We start from the raw sequence: 17,967 nt of genomic DNA on the forward strand, positions 1-17,967 counted from the left end.
TCGCTTTTAATTGTAATACTGTATAGACGTCCACTGGGAAATTTTGAATAATTTATGAGGAACCTGGATTCCTTACTGTGGAGTCTGTCAGACACCAGCAAGTAGTTAATAGTCTGTGGTGACATCATTATAGATTTTCTAAAGGATTCTGAGGAAAAATGATCTGGAAACTTTATTTGGATACTACAATTTGCTCTCAATAGTTAACTGTCCAACATGGGTAGATAAAGACAGTAGGTCTCTAATTGATAATGTTTCCTTTAATGAGGCTCAAAGCAAGAAAGTAACTGTTTACCTAGTAACAAATGCTGTCTCTGATCATGATGCACACAGTCAGTCAGGGTAAATGACATAGTGCCTTACAGTGTGGATACATCTCAGTGGAAGTCAGATAGAATCATTAACGACTACAGGGCAAATGGTTTTAAGGGTAGTTTACAAGAAACAACCTGGGATGAAATATATAAAGAACCAAATGCCAATATAAAATTTAATCTATTCCGTGATAAATTCATATCATTATTTGAAAATAGCTTTCTGCATAAGCTAATCAGAAGGGACATTAAACGTCCATGTAAAACACCATGCATCCATATGGGGATTAAAGTATCTTGTGAAATGAAAAGGGAAATGTATCTTTTAGCAAGAAAAAGTAGAGACCCTGCAGTAGTTCTGCACAACAGAAGTTACTCAGAATTACTAGGAAAGGTTATTAAAGAATCAACAAACACGAAAATATTGTCAGAAATCAGTACATCTGACAACACAGTTAAGGCAATATGAAATATAATGAAGCAAGAGACAGAAGAACGAACCAAAGAAGAATTGAATGGAAGGATTATAAATTACAAGTCACAGGTAGCAAAAGTATTTAATAATAATTTCTTAAACATAGTAGAAACCATAGGAATCAGCACTCCAAGAGAGAGATCGCAGAAATATTTTGAAGATGTAATCTCATAAAGTTACATCAAATGAATGTACCACCAACTTCTACTTCTGAATTTAAGAGGGGCTTAATTCTCTCAAGAATAAATGCTCTTCTGATTTTGTTAGTGTTTCCATTAGAGCAGTAAAGATTTGTTACCATATAATAAATCCAGTATTGTCCAAAATGTGTAATGCATCACTAACTCGAGGGATTTTTCCAGACAGACTAAAATATGCCGTTGTCAAAACCCCCTTTAAGAAAGGTGATAAGGGAGATGTCAGTAACTACCAACCTATTTCACTACTGACATAATTTTCCAAAAGTTTTGAAAAGGTGATATATTCTAAAATAATATCTTACCTTGTCGACAATAATTTTCTCAGCAAATAACAGTTTGGGTTCCAGAAGGGATGCTGTACTGGTATTTACGTGTTCACACACCAGATATTACAAGCATTAAATAACAAAATAGCACAGGTACGTATTTTCTGTGACCTATCTAAGGCATCTGATTGTGTGAATCGTAGTATACTCATATATAAATTGAAGTACGTATTATGGAACTGATGGTATTGCCAACGAACAGATCATGTCATATCTAACCAAATGAATGCAGAAAGTTGTAGTTCCTAGTAATTCAACCAACAGAATCCAGGGACATAATTCTGAGGGGGGAGAAATCATGTATGGGGTTCCCAAAGGCTCAGTCTTAGGCCCCCTACTGTTTCTCGTGTATGTAAATGATCTCATGTCTAATGTGCAACAAGCAAAATTAGTTCTTTTTGCAGATGACACCAGTATAGTAATCACTCCTTGTATAGATACAGAAATGGCAGAAATGGTGAACAAATGTCACGAAAGTATCATTGACTGGTTTTCTGCTAATCGTCTCACCCTGAATTTCACAAAAATACGTCATATTCAGTTCTGCACTTGTAGGGGTACTGTACTTGGTTATGAAATAGTACATAGAGTGGAAACTTCCCAATTCTTCAGTGTTCATATTGACGAGAATTTAAATTGGAAATAAACACATTTTGGAACTCCTAAAACAAGTTATTTCATGCACATTTGCACTTGAATCATAGCAAATTTTGAGGACAGAGAAATCAGTAAGCTGACATATTTTGCTTATTTTAATTCAGTAATTTCATATGGAATAATGCTCTGGGGTAACTCATCTTTAAGAAAGAAAGCCTTCATTGCCCAAAAACGTGCTGTAAGAATAATATGTGGTGCTCAGCCGCAATCATGTTGTAGACATATGTTTAAGGAGTTGGGCAGTCTGACTACTGCTTTACAGTACATTTGTTTCCTGATGAAGTTGGTTGTAAATAATCCACTACAATTCCAAAGGAACAGTAAGGTACATAAATACAATGCTAGAAGAAAGATTGGCATTCATTACTCAACATTAAGGTGGTCTTTAGAACAGAAAGGGGTACACAAGGCTGCAAAACAACTTTTTGACCCCTTACCCAGCGTCTAACAGACAGGAAGGTAAAAATTTGAAAATAAATTGAGAAAGTCTCACCTTGGCAACTCCTTCTTCTATTCCACAGAATAAATTCTATGTTTGTAATGTGTAAAAGGGCGTGGGTAGGAATTGTTAACTCAGTCTGTATATTATCTTGTTTTCATTTCGGGAAAAAAATTACATGGCGGTATTTAGAGTACAAACAGACGTACAAATTATTTTGCAATATGAATGTAATATGACTTGTTCCACATCATAACAATTTATGGTGCAAAGTGATCCTTGGAGCATGAAAGTAACGAACTAACTAAGCGGTTAACACTCATTAGCTATAGATAAGAAATGTTACAATGTGTGATGTGATGTGAAATTTATTTTGTTCCTGTATTTTCAAAAAATGGTAAATACTGGTACAAATTTATCCTAGTTGACTGTAAATGAGTCATGAGCCAAAACACTTATTGTTGTTTGTGCACTCCACTGCTAGTGTGTCTCACTGACCGTTGTTGTTCTATGCACACCGATTCAGGGTTACTTTAACGTCTTGTAACTCTGTGCTTCTTTTTGCAATAAACACAGTTCAAGTATCTGAAGGTGGTGTGATTGTACAGTCACAGTTCGGATAACATAGACGCCATAATCAGCATTGCCTGCCTCGTGTCCAGTGTTACCAAGGCGGAAAACCTCGAACGGCGACGCGAGCAGAAATAGGATGTAATTAAGGCTGATATTTCTGGTATGCTGCGAATGATAAAAATCATTAAACGTGGAAATTATAAGCAATCGTGAGATTTGAGAGACAAAATTTTTTCGTGAAATGAGAAGACAGGAATGGACGTCCTCTATCTCGGATTTCATATCTATTTTTGCAATATTCTTAATAATCAACTCACGAAAATGAATGGTAAATTTTATTTGTCAACAACGGGCCATCCGAGATCGTGATGGAGCTCCGATGTTAATGTATGCATGATGAAATGTATGCATGTGTAGTTCAATTACTTCAGTTAACACGAATTCTGTTGTGGCTAATGAGAAACTGAAGCTACTTCTCAAAAAAAAAAGGCTCATAACTGGTCAACCGAACAACAAAGAAGAAGATTTGGATTATATTAGCGTATAGTTGAGATAGCATTCGACTGACAAGGTCACGTCATTATACATTTTTTCACAGATTTCGAAATTTCATCTTTCTAAAGAAGGTAATAAATGAATGGGCTTTAATGAATAAATCGTAAAAACTGTTGCTTACAAAACTAACGGAGAGCACTCAGACATAACAGTTAGTTAACAAAGTGTTGATCAGCTCCGCAGAAGTTTTAACTAGCAACTGTAGAAGCTGCGGGTTTTGTAAAAAAGCATCTGAAAACACCGAATCCGTTTTCGTAAGGCATTACATAGATATGGGTGACATTATTTAGAAAGAAATGAAACTAATAAGCAGAAGGAAGTAAAAATCGTTTGTTAATTCCGGCCTCATAAACGTAGAGACTGCGGGGATGGCACTAGCCCCCTCCCCTCTCCCCTCATGGCATCCGAATCCAGAGTACAGAATTCTCATTCATTCGAGACGTAACTTTCTTTCGTTTCGCTGAACCATCCGCTTATGCAAATGTAGCATTAGGTGGCTGATCGCAGTGAGATAGTAACATGTCTTTGCAGTTTCTGTACAACTTAACGTTTGTTTAGGTTTCAAAATGTTCATTTATATTAAAAATTTCCATTTTAGACTCTTTCCCACCACCCCAACCCCATTTTCTCGGATAAACGTCTGCGGTCTCCTATGATATGATGGCTCGAAGAATAGTGACACTAACTGGAATAATATTTTGAAAGGATCAAAACCATCTCCTTTCCATTAAAACCATGGACTCATGCCAGGAATTTTTTTCCATTACTTTTCCATTTTATGCAGTATTGTTTACTATAACACAGATGAGCTGTCTTACACTGAGATACTCTTAAAGGAAGACTTTTTCTGCAGAAGAGACCGTTAGAATAATTGTTCCTGCCCTGTACTTCTGGTTGCATCGTTATAAATACAGTATTACGTTCAGACCGTGAATGTGTCATTCTGATGGGTGCAAAAGTAGACGTTACGATATTTATTTCTCCATGTGACTAATATTGATATGCAGTGAGACTTTTAGTATTGCGTGGGATTTGTTTTGCTTGTTTGTTCTCCAGCTAACCTATTCTCATAATCAGTTTATAATTTCCTGTGAGACCGACTCGTTTTGCCACTTCGTGAGTGGAAGTATTTCCTTCGATAAGTGGTCAATTAACTTATTTATTGCATGGCTTATCCGTATTCCACGTAAAAATTGTCAAGTTACAGATCTATGATGAATCGTTGACCTGATCAACTGTGTTGAAACAATAGTGACTCAGCAAAAGGACGTGACAATTCTTTTTATAGCGTTTCCTCTGTCATTACGATTATCTCTCATTCTGAAATAAAATGACGATGTTGATGAAATGATAGAATTTGATTTAGTCTGTTGTCTCCTCTTCCTCTTGGTTCTCAACAGTTGCCGTATAAAATGCGCAGTTCCTCCCAATTAACTGGCTTGTTATTTTCAGTCCCGCTGGCCTCCTCTTTCTGTAGCTTCCTAGCAATTCTTGGTATCCGTTGGAGGCAGCATTCGGAAATATTCACTGAACTTTCCACCGACTGTTTGTGCTGTAAAGCAGATATAGCTTTTATTTACGTTGGTCACCGTAGAAAGACGAAACATTAAGTTCAAGCCGATTGTCGAACATTCAGTTTCTATTTAGCCTGTAAATCCCCTTAGAAAAATTTATAAATGACGGTGCTGGAAAACCTCAACGTTATTTGATTTTCAAACAGCTGAACAAAACTGAACGTACTCAGACATTTCTCTCTTTACTTATTCTGATCAACACTAAACTGACACACAATATTTTTTTTTAGCGCAACGCAATCTGACTTTCAATAACCCCTACAAAATTATGACCCTGACTAACAATACCCTACACCTATCATGAATCACTCACCTCACAAAGATCTTCGTTACACGAACTACTGCAATACAGCGAGCGCCAATACTGCCAGCTAAATAAAAGATGCTAACTACTGAAGACTCTAACTACTCATAGGCATAGTTAGCAAATGAAAGATTTTAAAGGAGAACAAACAATGCATTTACCTTAATAATGTTCAAAAATCAATATATATCAGTTCATGACATCCAGTCTTACAAATATCCGTTTTCTGACGGAAACACTTCCAGATCGTCCACTCTCAAAACTCTGCACTCTGACATCACTCCCCCCACATCCACCATTGCTGGTGGCTCACCTCCAACTGCGCAACGCTTCGCGCTGTTCACATCCAACTGCCCAACACTACAATAGCAAATATTCCAACAATGCAAACCAGCTACAGACTGCACACAGTACAGTCAGTGGTTTTGATAAAGAGCGCTACGTGGCGTTACCAACATAAAAACCTAAACAGCCTACTTACAAGCCTGACTGTTTGTGCAGGGGATACAAGTGGTCATGGGTCGACAATCATTTGACATGTCGAAGGCTCTGACATACGAAGAATGACGAGAGAATACTGTCCATGATGTATACTGCATTTCATAATCTCTGTGCATAATACTTAAGGTACCTATGAAGCAGCGCGGATCAGTTTGCCACCTTATCACTGCTTGCTCCTCAAAGACAAATACGCGTTCTGGAGGATGTGTGTTACTAGCTATCACATTAGATCGCTAATGGCGCGGTGTATTCCGATATCAGCTCATAACCATGCACTTGTTTTCTATTGGATGATAATTCTTCATGATTCGGAGAGGTGTAGCCCAGAATGTCTCTTCACCGGTTGCAATCTTGATTAAACCAGACACAATAAGTGATGCTCTAGCAGTCAATTAGAAAGTCATCTCATTTTTTTGCTGAAAAAGTATTTACAGTAATCTTCTTAAGACGTCAACTGTGCAATCCACTTTGTCCTCTTTATGCAGTTTAAGAAAGAAACACACACAAACTACGTTATGTTTCAGCTACACTTTTAGTGCTGACCGGTTTCCGGATTGTAATATCATCGTGAGGTAGCAACAGGTAATTTATAAAGTAACAACAAAATCAGCCGCAGTGTTTGTACTTTTGACAATCCACCTCGAAATTTTTCTAGCACGAAGAAATGAAAGAATTCATGCCATATAAAGGCCTTTTCAAGAAGTGGGTGATTCATTTTAGTACAGTGCGGGGTGTTTAAGAAATACTATCTGCTTCAGCAGTCAACTGACTCAGTTATCTACCGCTAAGGCACACTGATAAACTTGGCGTTGAGACGGGGTTGTGAAGTTCACAAGATGGCTTTTATGTGCAAGTTTCAAAGAAGATGGCGGTGGTGGAAAAGGGTAGGCTTTTAGTATACTACATATTGATGTGTATGAACGTATCACAACAGTCGCACGTGACTTCGTGGACAGTATGTCACCAAATCTTCTTCCGCTGAAAGCGTATTCGATGTTGTCACTTCACGCAATGCTTTGTCGCTATTCCCAGGAAGTTCACCTGTCTAGCGAGTGAAGATCTGATGCTGAGTACGTCAAGTGCAGCGAATTTTGTTACTTAGGATTGAACAATCATAGACCCTCTGCACTGACGTTATGGTGGGCTGTGTAAATTTTTGATCTAGAGGGAACCAGCGGACGAATATTTTTATTTAGAACTGGTTTCCAGTGTTAGGAATTGTTTCATCTAAGAGGCAAGATGAACAGTCAAAATCTAAGAAGTTAAGCTTATGTTTAACAATGTGGAGATGTGCAGCATGGAAGACCAACGTATTACTTTTAGCGTGATTTCTCACAGTGAGACGATTAGCCCTTACCTGTTTGGGGCTGATACTGTTGCAGGTGCATCAGACCTGGAAATGCTCTGGAAATGGTGATGCGCTGTTGGCTCCGGTAATTGAAAAAAATGGCAGCGTCAGTGAAAATCAAATTAGCAAATGTGTATGGTTTCTTTCTTATTCAGCAATGGAGCAAAGGTCATTGTTTATGGTGGCGTGCATTCTTCCTCCTGCATATAAAAAAGAATCCAAAAAGAATACTTTGATTTCAAAATAAAGTTGACTCTTGAAGTTTATACAGTTAACGAGGCGTAACAATGTAGCACCACTATCAGTTCCGTGGCTCCTGTATCAGATCCGTGAAGAAGATTAACATTGGCCAGAACATACTTGCTCAAAATGCTTGCAAGTCGCTGATAAATAATCTCCAACTAATATCAATGTCGTGCTTTGCTTATAGAAGAACGAAATCAGAGCCTGAAAGCAAACTGTATTCGGCACATTGCGTCTCTTGGCAATGACCTTTGGAGCACGCAGATTCAGCAAGCTTTTCTGAAACAAATTTTACAACAAATCATGAATTACATACCACTTAATAATTGAGGAGAGTTCATTTCTTTTTAAGTGAAACATAATTACGAAGCCGGCCTAGGTGGCCGAGCGGTTCTAGGAGCTACAGTCTGGAACCGCTCGACCGCTAAGGTCCCAGGTTCTAATCCTGCCTCGGGCATGGATGTGTGTGATGTCCTTAGGTTAGTTAGGTTTAACTAGTTGTAAGTTCTAGGGGACTGATGACCTGAGAAGTTAAGTCCCATAGTGCTCAGAGCCATTTGAACCATAATTATAACCTGTTTTTAACATATCTCATTATGAATCAAAACTAATTTTACTACAGAGAGACATACATAAAATTCATCTGCTCAGTTCGGTGGTGGCAACAGAAAAGAGTTGCTGAGAGGAGCTTCGCTTATAGCTTACGTTTTGTTACAAAACGCTTGAAAATATAATTCCTGCGATTCCCAAGTTGAGTTTCCGATGTTACATTTCAAAGACGTTTTGTCAAATTTTTCATAGACAACGTGAAACTCTTCCGTAAGAAGATAACTTTGAAATATTTTTGATATTTAACAGAGATGACTTTCTTCATGTAACGTTTCAATGACTGTTTTGCACAATTACAACTTGATTATATTTTTCCAATAGGGCAGAGCTGCACCAGGATGTCAGAACATTCCAGGTAACATGACCTCAACCTTTGATGATCAGTAAGAGTTCAAACGATATGTAACAGCACAGACAGCTTTCGCGGTACCCAACCACAGGTAACATTTTTCATCATTTCTTTAAGGGCTGTGTTCATGTGACCATCACTAGCTCTGAGACTGACTTAATAGTACGAAAGGGTGATTTATAATTAATACACGTTACAATAATACGGGGGGAAAATGTTGTCATTTATAGAACCTAATCCTCGGATCTGGATAGTTAATATGATACAAAGTAAGAACTTTAATATTCAGATTCTTGTTGAAGACATAAAAGGTATTTTCCAATGTTTGACGAAATAGACTAGATTTTTCCTACGAGCGAAACATATTAGTGTTCTGTTAGATGAGTATTGTATTTAGATCGGTGCATCAGTAGCTGGCTTAAGCGACATAGTTTTTAGTGTAGAATGAAGGCTTTCACGACCGGGTGCCATGGCTGTTGATATATTTTCCGGGATGTGAGGTCGTGGTCCAAGAACTTTTCTGCTTCTTACGTTTCGTCCAGGACAGTGCTGGACTTCCTCAGAGGCGCTGCTCCGCTGAGTCTTGCCGACTGACTGGTCGGGTGTCTGAGAGCGACATATATATTGTGAGAAAGGGGGGCGTGGTTCAGGTGACACGTTATGTACAGTGATAATCCATAGCAAAGATAAGGTTGACTATCGATTACCACCTTGTCATAGATAAAAATTGTTAGCAATTTTGTAGAGCTACTGTCCATATTTCGCTAGTTTCATAGCCTCCTCTTTCCTACTAAAATTATCGTGATGTTTATAAATTTCGATAGCTTCTGTATATAGCCGTGGATAGTAATTTAACGTTGTAGATAAAACTTCGCTATCCGAGAACTTGACTTGGTGGTTGCCTGGTTGAAGAGCATGTTCGCTACAGCTGATTTTTCTATTTTTGCAAGTCGACAAAGACTTTTATGCTCTTTCAGTCGTGTATTTACGCTTCTTTTGGCAGTACCAATATAAACTTTACCACAGGTACATGGAATTTTATACACACCACATGTCGACATGGGAGGGCGTTTATCCTTCACAGATCGTAGTACTTGACTTATTTTCTTTGTTGGTTTAAGGACCGGTATTCTGTCATTTTTTCGTAAAATCGTACCGATTCGATGTCACTTTTTTTAATAAAAGGGAGAACTACTGTACTTTTCTGTCGTTGTGGTTCATTCTTATCTTTTGGTCTTCTGTTCCTTGGACGCAAAATTGTATTTACCTCTTTTCTTGAGTAGCCGTTTTTCTCAAAAGAGATAAATAAAATTTTGCTTCCAAGGAACAGAAGACCAAAAGATAAGAATGAACCACAACGACAGAAAAATACATTAGTTCTCCCTTTTATTAAAAAAAGTAACAGGTCGGATCGGTAAGATTTTACGAAAACATGACATAATACCGGTCTTTAAACCAACAAAGAAAATAAGTCAAGTACTACGATCTGTGAAAGATAAACGCCCTCCCCTGTCGACATGTGGTGTGTATAAAATTCCATGTACCTGTGGTAAAGTATATATTGGTACTTATTCTATGTAAATGTCTTCAGACGAAACCAAACTCCCACAAACACAGATTATACGTAACATGGACTATTACTATTCTTCAAATTAATAGTTTAGCACTGGTGGTAAGTTGATTACGCGCAGTAATGAGAATACAGATAATGAAAACTATTCGATACTTGTCGGCTTTGACCAGTAACGTCTTAAACATGCGACAAACGCCGTAAGATCAATGGCGATTTTTTCGAATGTTCTAAACGTAGACAATTTTGAATATGAAAATATATTACATCGTGAAAGAAATACTTCGTACTACAAATATTCTAATAAATAAGATACAAAAAAATCAGATATAATTGCAGAAATAAGAAGGATAGATATCACAAAAGTCACACAGCGCTGTAATGGACATCACGGCACGCCATATGAACTGAAAACTAATATTTGTCGTAAGTAAATGGACGATAGTATCGCAAAATACATTTTAGCTGCTGAGGATAAGAGTAGATTGTAGTACATAGTTACGTTCGTGGCAGGAGCCCATGCAACTATTTTTAGGAAAAGACACAGTAAGTGCACTTCAGCCGCCCTTGCTGCAGGCAAAAATTCTTCCGCCAGCTTCACCACCTTCAAATGTGCGCAGGAAAATTCATTTTCACCACTGTCACTACCTTAAAAATTGTCCACTAAATCAAGTGCAGATCAGCAAAGGCTTCCTTATTTACCTACTACATTGAGTTATAAATGAACTGATAAAATTCCCGTGCATGCATAAAAGACACAAGTTTCCCCCTATGCTATCGAAATTACGACAGAAAATAACGCTCTAAAGAAATGAAATTCAAAAAAATCTCCAAAAGGTGATTTCTCACTAAGATGACGTGAAGGTCAAAGGCGACGACTACAACGGAATATTCCTCCTGGTCTGAATATACTACCAAAACGATAAATGGTTTACACGCCAATGAGTCTCCTAATGAGACACATACTAATGCCAGTAATGCTACAGATAGGTGCTTATTCACTCACTACCGGTCTGTGCTACTGTTACAGCCATACACGTTCAAGAAAATAAATTTATGTGTGTAGTAATATATGGTTTACTTACCGATTTCCTTTTAATGAGAGGCGACGAAACTCAGAATACGATTCAAGCGCAGTTTGAAGATATTAAAATATTTGAAATCTTGTCTGGGTGTTAATGAACCACTAGCGGTCAATACACATAGGAAACACATCGCTGAAAACAATCTGAGTCATTATTACCCGACTGTGTGGGAATCCACAACAGGACAAAGGAACAGTGTCCCTTAAGTTACAGCCTATCGTTATCGTAACAAGGAAGATACAAAGCTTGAGTTCATTCTGTGTAACGTCACTGCCCAACAACATGACGCCATACTCTTTTGACATCAAATATGTTAGAGCCTCTTTGGAAACAGCGCTAATATCGCTGTCCATCGGCTGTAAATTCGTATCACATGCTATACATATGTTTAGACACTCAATTTGTGTATCGTAACATGTAACATAGTTTTACGTGGAAGAATTGGCTAAGTTAAATTGATCTTCCGTATAAAAACACTCATAAATTTCCTTACATAGGGGCACATGCATGTGGCAGCAACAGAGGATAAACATTCGTCTGTATTGGTTCTGCCTGTGTCAGATACCTATTTCGGGTCATTACTGATGTGACAATGACCGTATGTTACGACGATATGGTCTGTAAGCTGAGAGATGTGTTGAAAGTTTCCTTTAAAGACCATTTTCATTAATATTTTTATTTTGTACTTGCTTGGTGGGTTGGTTAGAACTTGGCTCTTGTTTATCTTTGTGTAACTTTGTACATTTCCAGCTGCATGAGAAATCAGATATATCTGCCTGCGAGCATACAACATGAATATTCACCTGTCTTAAAATTTTTCTAAAAAAATGTGTAGTCTGATTAAATGCTGCACGGCCTCTTTAACTACACAAATAATGATGTTGGTAAAGTGGTCCTCGTACATTGATAATTTTCCTAGTAAACTGATGCTGAAATGAAAACATTTTATCTGATAATCTAATCTCTTGGAAAAATGGTGCCTGCTGCCATCTGTGCCCCAGCACCACAGTTCTATCTACAATTGCTAAGAGCTTAGTGCAAGACTTAAGACAACAAGTAAACTATTTCATACACGTAAGTGAGTTGGCTGGTTGGCTGGTCTGGGAGAGGGGACCAAACAGCCAGGTCATCGATCCCATCGGTGTAGGGAAGGATGGAGATGGAATTCAGCCGTACACTTGCAGAGGAACCATCCAGCATTTGCGCTTGAAGCGATTTAAAGACATCACCGGAAATGTAAATCAGGATGACCGGACACGGGGTTGAACTGTCATTCAAAAGTCCAGTGTGCTGACCATTCCGTCACCTCTCTCATTACGGCATTGGCTGAGACACATTAAATAAAAACGACTTGGATCAAGGATTTGCGCAATGCTCGTGTTGTTTTAACGAACTGTTTTTAAATTATCTGATATATTATTAACTGTATTAAATTCATGTTACAATACACATTAACAATGACAAAGGGTGACACTGATCTCAAACTCCTACTCTCACAACTGTTAGACAAATAATTGACAGACACAAAAAAACACCTTACAATGAAGACTACACAATCTTTAACAAAAAATCTAAAGTTCCCTGACATGGGTGCCTCATTCAACAATGCTTCCAAACCACGCACGACTGCAACGAAACTAAATAAAAAATATTACCTTCATTCCTCTTCATACGTTTTTCTAATCTCACTACATCTCACTTCATTCTAAATCACTAATCTAATGTTTCTCGCCGGCCGGAGTGGCTGAGCGGTTCTAGGAGCATCAGTCTGGAACGGCGCCACCGCTACGGTCGCAGATTCGAATCCTGTCTCGAGCATGGATGTGTGAGATGTGCTTAGGTTACTTAGGTTTAAGTAGTTCTAAGTTCTAGGGGACTGATGACCTCAGATGTTAAGTCCCATAGTGCTCAGATTCATTTGATCCATTTTTTGAATCTTTCTCCTCCGTTCCACAATATTTAAACACAAATCATTTACTTAAACACAGATTCAATTAACTTTACATTGCCAGGAATTCTCTGCTCGGCGTCTGTCTCACAACTCCACTAACGACTAAACTCGCACGCTCCTCGCTGCAAAACAGCAATGACAAAAACAAACACAGCTACTCTCACCAAAGACTGCGCCCGAATAACAAGCGATTCAGAATTGTTGCTTAGCGTTTGAGACATCCAAAGCATGTACAAATTCAAGAAATACAAATAACAAGCTCCCAATAGGCCTGTTTCAGTGTTACGAGTAGCAGAGTCTTTTACTTTTTTTAGTGTCATCTGAAAATGACTTTTATAGATAGGTCCAGCGTGTCAGCATTTTGTATTTATTTTTTATCTGTAACAAGCAAACGGAACGTTACGTGAACTGTCAGTATTTGATATTTTTCACACCACGAACATTCTACACATGCGATTTTGTTCGAAATACAGTACATGACCGAGACTCACCACATAAGGTTCAATCTGTCGCCGGAGACTTGACATTTGAGACAGCTCTAACACCTTGTGAACATAGTTAAATTTGTCTGTCACCAGAGAAAGTGTCCTAAGTACATTGATCGAGAAGATAGTGAAGAAGTGTCGTTATATAATTCACTTACGTAATTGCATCATCCTCAACATAGACTCAGCTGAGTATTTTAACTTTTAGAATATCATCCAAGTAGACACTATTTACCGCCTAAAAATTGTTTTTCAAACATTTTCGTTAGTATTTTCTTACGATTACAAAGTAAAGGGCTACCAATTTGGTTTAAATAATAAGACATATAAAAGCGTTCACTTCACAAAACAAAAAGAGTAGTATTCCATGACTAAAATCTCAATGAGTCACAACTGGAATCACTCAACGCCTACATACACATGGTTGTAACAATTTGTAAGGTATGCAATAGAACGAAAACATAGTCTCAGTAGTGGGTAAACCAGGTGGAAGATTTCGTTTACCTGGCAGGACACTCGTATTACTCAAGCTTGTGATACTCCCATCGTGTTTGTTGATCGTACAATCTTCGAATCCTGCCTCGGGCATGGATGTGTGTGATGTCCTTAGGTTAGTTAGGTTTAAGTAGTTCTAAGTTATAGGGGAATGATGACCTCAGAAGTTAAGTTCCATAGTGATCAGAGCCATTTGAACAATCCACAGTTGTACTGAAGGACCATCGTGTTCAATGGATACAATACTTGGGCGATAAGACATGTCTACATCGTCAAGTGTAACCCAACCACCCGCCCCCCCCCCCACCACCCACCCAAAGTAGCTAGCCGTTCCTTCCGCGGCCCGCCCAGACACAAGCAACGGCGTCCGTGGTAGCGACGATGAAGTTGCTCTGTTGCCAGATCGTCGTGTTTGTTGAGCGTCTTCTTAATTAGAACCACTGCTGGTTCCCGAGCCTTGCTGAGATTATTGCTACCGTCAAGATTGTTGAGAATATCCCTGGTGCGAATTTACACTCCTGGAAATTGAAATAAGAACACCGTGAATTCATTGTCCCAGGGAGGGGAAACTTTATTGACACATTCCTGGGGTCAGATACATCACATGATCACACTGACAGAACCACAGGCACATAGACACAGGCAACAGAGCAGGCACTAGTACAGTGTATATCCAACTTTCGCAGCAATGCAGGCTGCTATTCTCCCATGCAGACGATCGTAGAGATGCTGGATGTAGTCCTGTGGAACGGCTTGCCATGCCATTTCCACCTGGCGCCTCGCTTGGACCAGCGTTCGTGCTGGACGTGCAGACCGCGTGAGATGACGCTTCATCCAGTCCCAAACATGCTCAATGGGGGACAGATCCGGAGATCTTGCTGGCCAGGGTAGTTGACTTACACCTTCTAGAGCACGTTGGGTGGCACGGGATACATGCGGACGTGCATTGTCCTGTTGGAACAGCAAGTTCCCTTGCCGGTCTAGGAATGGTAGAACGATGGATTCGATGCCGGTTTGGATGTACCGTGCACTATTCAGTGTCCCCTCGACGATCACCAGAGGTGTACGGCCAGTGTAGGAGATCGCTCCCCACACCATGATGCGGGGTGTTGGCCCTGTGTGCCTCGGTCGTATGCAGTCCTGATTGTGGCGCTCACCTGCACGGCGCCAAACGACCATCATTGGCACCAAGGCAGAAGCGACTCTCATCGCTGAAGACGACACGTCTCCATTCGACCCTCCATTCACGCCTGTCGCGACACCACTGGAGGCGGGCAGAACGATGTTGGGGCGTGAGCGGAAGACGGCCTAACGGTGTGCGGGACCGTAGCCCAGCTTCATGGAGACGGTTGCGAATGGTCCTCGCCGATACCCCAGGAGCAACAGTGTCCCTAATTTGCTGGGAAGTGGCGGTGCGGTCCCCTACGGCACTGCGTAGGATCCTACGGTCTTGGCGTGCATCCGTTCGTCGCTGCGGCCCGGTCCCAGGTCGACGGGCACGTGCACCTTCCGCCGACCACTGGCGACAACATCGATGTACTGTGGAGACCTCACGCCCCACGTATTGAGCAATTTCGCGGTACGTCCACCCGGCCTCCCGCATGCCCACTATACGCCCTCGCTCAAAGTCCGTCAGCTGCACATACGGTTCACGTCCACGCTGTCGCGGCATGCTACCAGTGTTAAAGACTGCGATGGAGCTCCGTATGCCAGGCAAACTGGCTGACACTGACGGCGGCGGTGCACAAATGCTGCGCAGCTAGCGCCATTCGACGGCCAACACCGCGGCTGCTGGTGTGTCCGCTGTGCCGTGCGTGTGATCATTGCTTGTACAGCCCTCTCGCAGTGTCCGGAGCAAGTATGGTGGGTCTGACACACCGGTGTCAATGTGTTCTTTTTTCCATTTCCAGGAGAGTAGATGGCGTCTCTGACGACACAGTCCCAGTGTTTGGAAGTCTGAACTAAATCCTCGGACGTTCATATTACATCACATGATTCTGTAAAAAATGGAGCTCTGCGATAGCCGACTTGTTGGGGTAGATTTGGCGAAAGTACCGCTTGTGTTTTCAGCAGCGATTTCCTTGGTGTTCACCTTTTGTCCAAGATATGGCTTGCTACATTGGCACGGAATTTATTACACCCTAGCCTTCCGAAACTGAGGTCATCCTTGACACTCCCAAATAATGTCTGTGTTTTGTTAGGTGGGCAGTAAACAGTTCTTATGCGGTGCTTTTTCAGTATGGTTCAAATGGCTCTGAGCACTATGAGACTTAACCTTTTTCAGTACGCATCCGACTTTTACCGGTAACGCCATGGTGTGCGGAACAGAGGCTGTGGCTACCTCCTCATCCGTGATTTCGTTCATCTCCACAGGTCGTACTCTAGTGATGGTTGCGGGGAGGGGTACGCGCTTAATCTGCCTTTATGGGTATCAGTATTTTTCAGAACACAGTTCAGAGATGTTCCAGTTCCTTGGGCAGGTTCTCCTCGTCTGAGGTGGTGCGCGCCCTGTGTGCCAGTGTTTTAGTACACCGTTGCTCTGCACATGGTGGTGGCACCTGTCTGTGTGCAAGTACAGCTCAGCGTGCGTTTTCTTCTGGTGCACACCCTGGCCCAGGGTGCTATCAGCTCTTTACTTGACCCTGACGTCCACGAATCGTGGTACACCTTCTTCTTTGGTGTCCATACTGGGTGTACGGAGTTCAGATGTGGCAGAGAGTCAAGGAGTTTGTCTCTTCCATGGACCAGATGACGAATGCGTCATCCACATAACGGAAAAAGCTGGTGGGTTTCCATTTGGATGACGTCAGTGCCTCTTTCTAGAAGTACTCCATGTAAACACTGGCAACCACTGATTAGCTTGGACTGCCAATTGCGTCTACCTCCGTTTTCTGACAATATTCTCCATTAAGCAGAGAATTCGTGGAAGTTACGACATGCCTGAATGGTCAGTGGCCTAACCGTCAACTTTCTGATTAATGAGCTCTAGTGACTCATGTACAGGCACACTGGCGATTAACGAAACGGCGTCAGAGTTCACCATGATGTCTGAGTCCTTGAGCGTGATGTTGCTGAGGCGTTACACGAAGTCCACAGAACTGTCGATGTGAGGTACATAAGGACATAGTATCTGTGTTGAGTTTTTGCCAGCAAATATGTAGGGGTTCTCATGTAACTCACAATGCCGGCCGCGGTGGTCTTGCGGTTCTAGGCGCGCAGTCGGGAACCGTGCGACTGCTACTGTCGCAGGTACGAATCCTGCCTCGGTCATGGATGTGTGTGATGTCCTTAGGTTAGTTAGGTTTAAGTAGTTCTAAGTTCTAGGGGACTAATGACCACAGCAGTTGAGTCCCATAGTGCTCAGAGCCATTTTTAACTGACAATGAGGCGTGATAGCAGCACACCATCTTTGTGGACGTTGGGGAGTCCATAAAGTATTGGTGTCAACTTCCTCATCAACTCGTGTGGTAACTCCGGTGCAGTATAAACATTTACCTGCTTCTTAGTCAGATGACAGTCCTGCGCGGGGTCTCCAGAGATGGTTTCTCACCGAGACGTCAAAATTTTAATGTTTGACGTCCCATAGCCTTCATATATGCAGAATCGGCTTCCAGCCAGGTAACACCTTCAATTCAGTGCCAGGTGCATGTGCTACAATGATCAACCAGTTGTAAATGTAGTTTAAAAAGTTCCTGAGGTTTGTACTCAAGACTTCGGTGGGTAAGGTGTACCCTCTCAGGTACCATGGCGAGGCTGACCCGGTTGTTTGTACTCTTGGCTGCCGCAGAGTCGAAGTGATGCTTGTCATTAGCAAAGTCCTTCACAACGTGCTCGGCGTGTCATCTCTTCAGTAATGCAAGAGCACTCAGCCAACGGTGTCATCGGTGGCGCAGCTTGGTGAATTTATTCATACT

Source organism: Schistocerca gregaria, chromosome 2, assembly GCF_023897955.1.
Source record: "Schistocerca gregaria isolate iqSchGreg1 chromosome 2, iqSchGreg1.2, whole genome shotgun sequence".
Taxonomy (NCBI): Eukaryota; Metazoa; Arthropoda; class Insecta; order Orthoptera; family Acrididae; genus Schistocerca; species Schistocerca gregaria.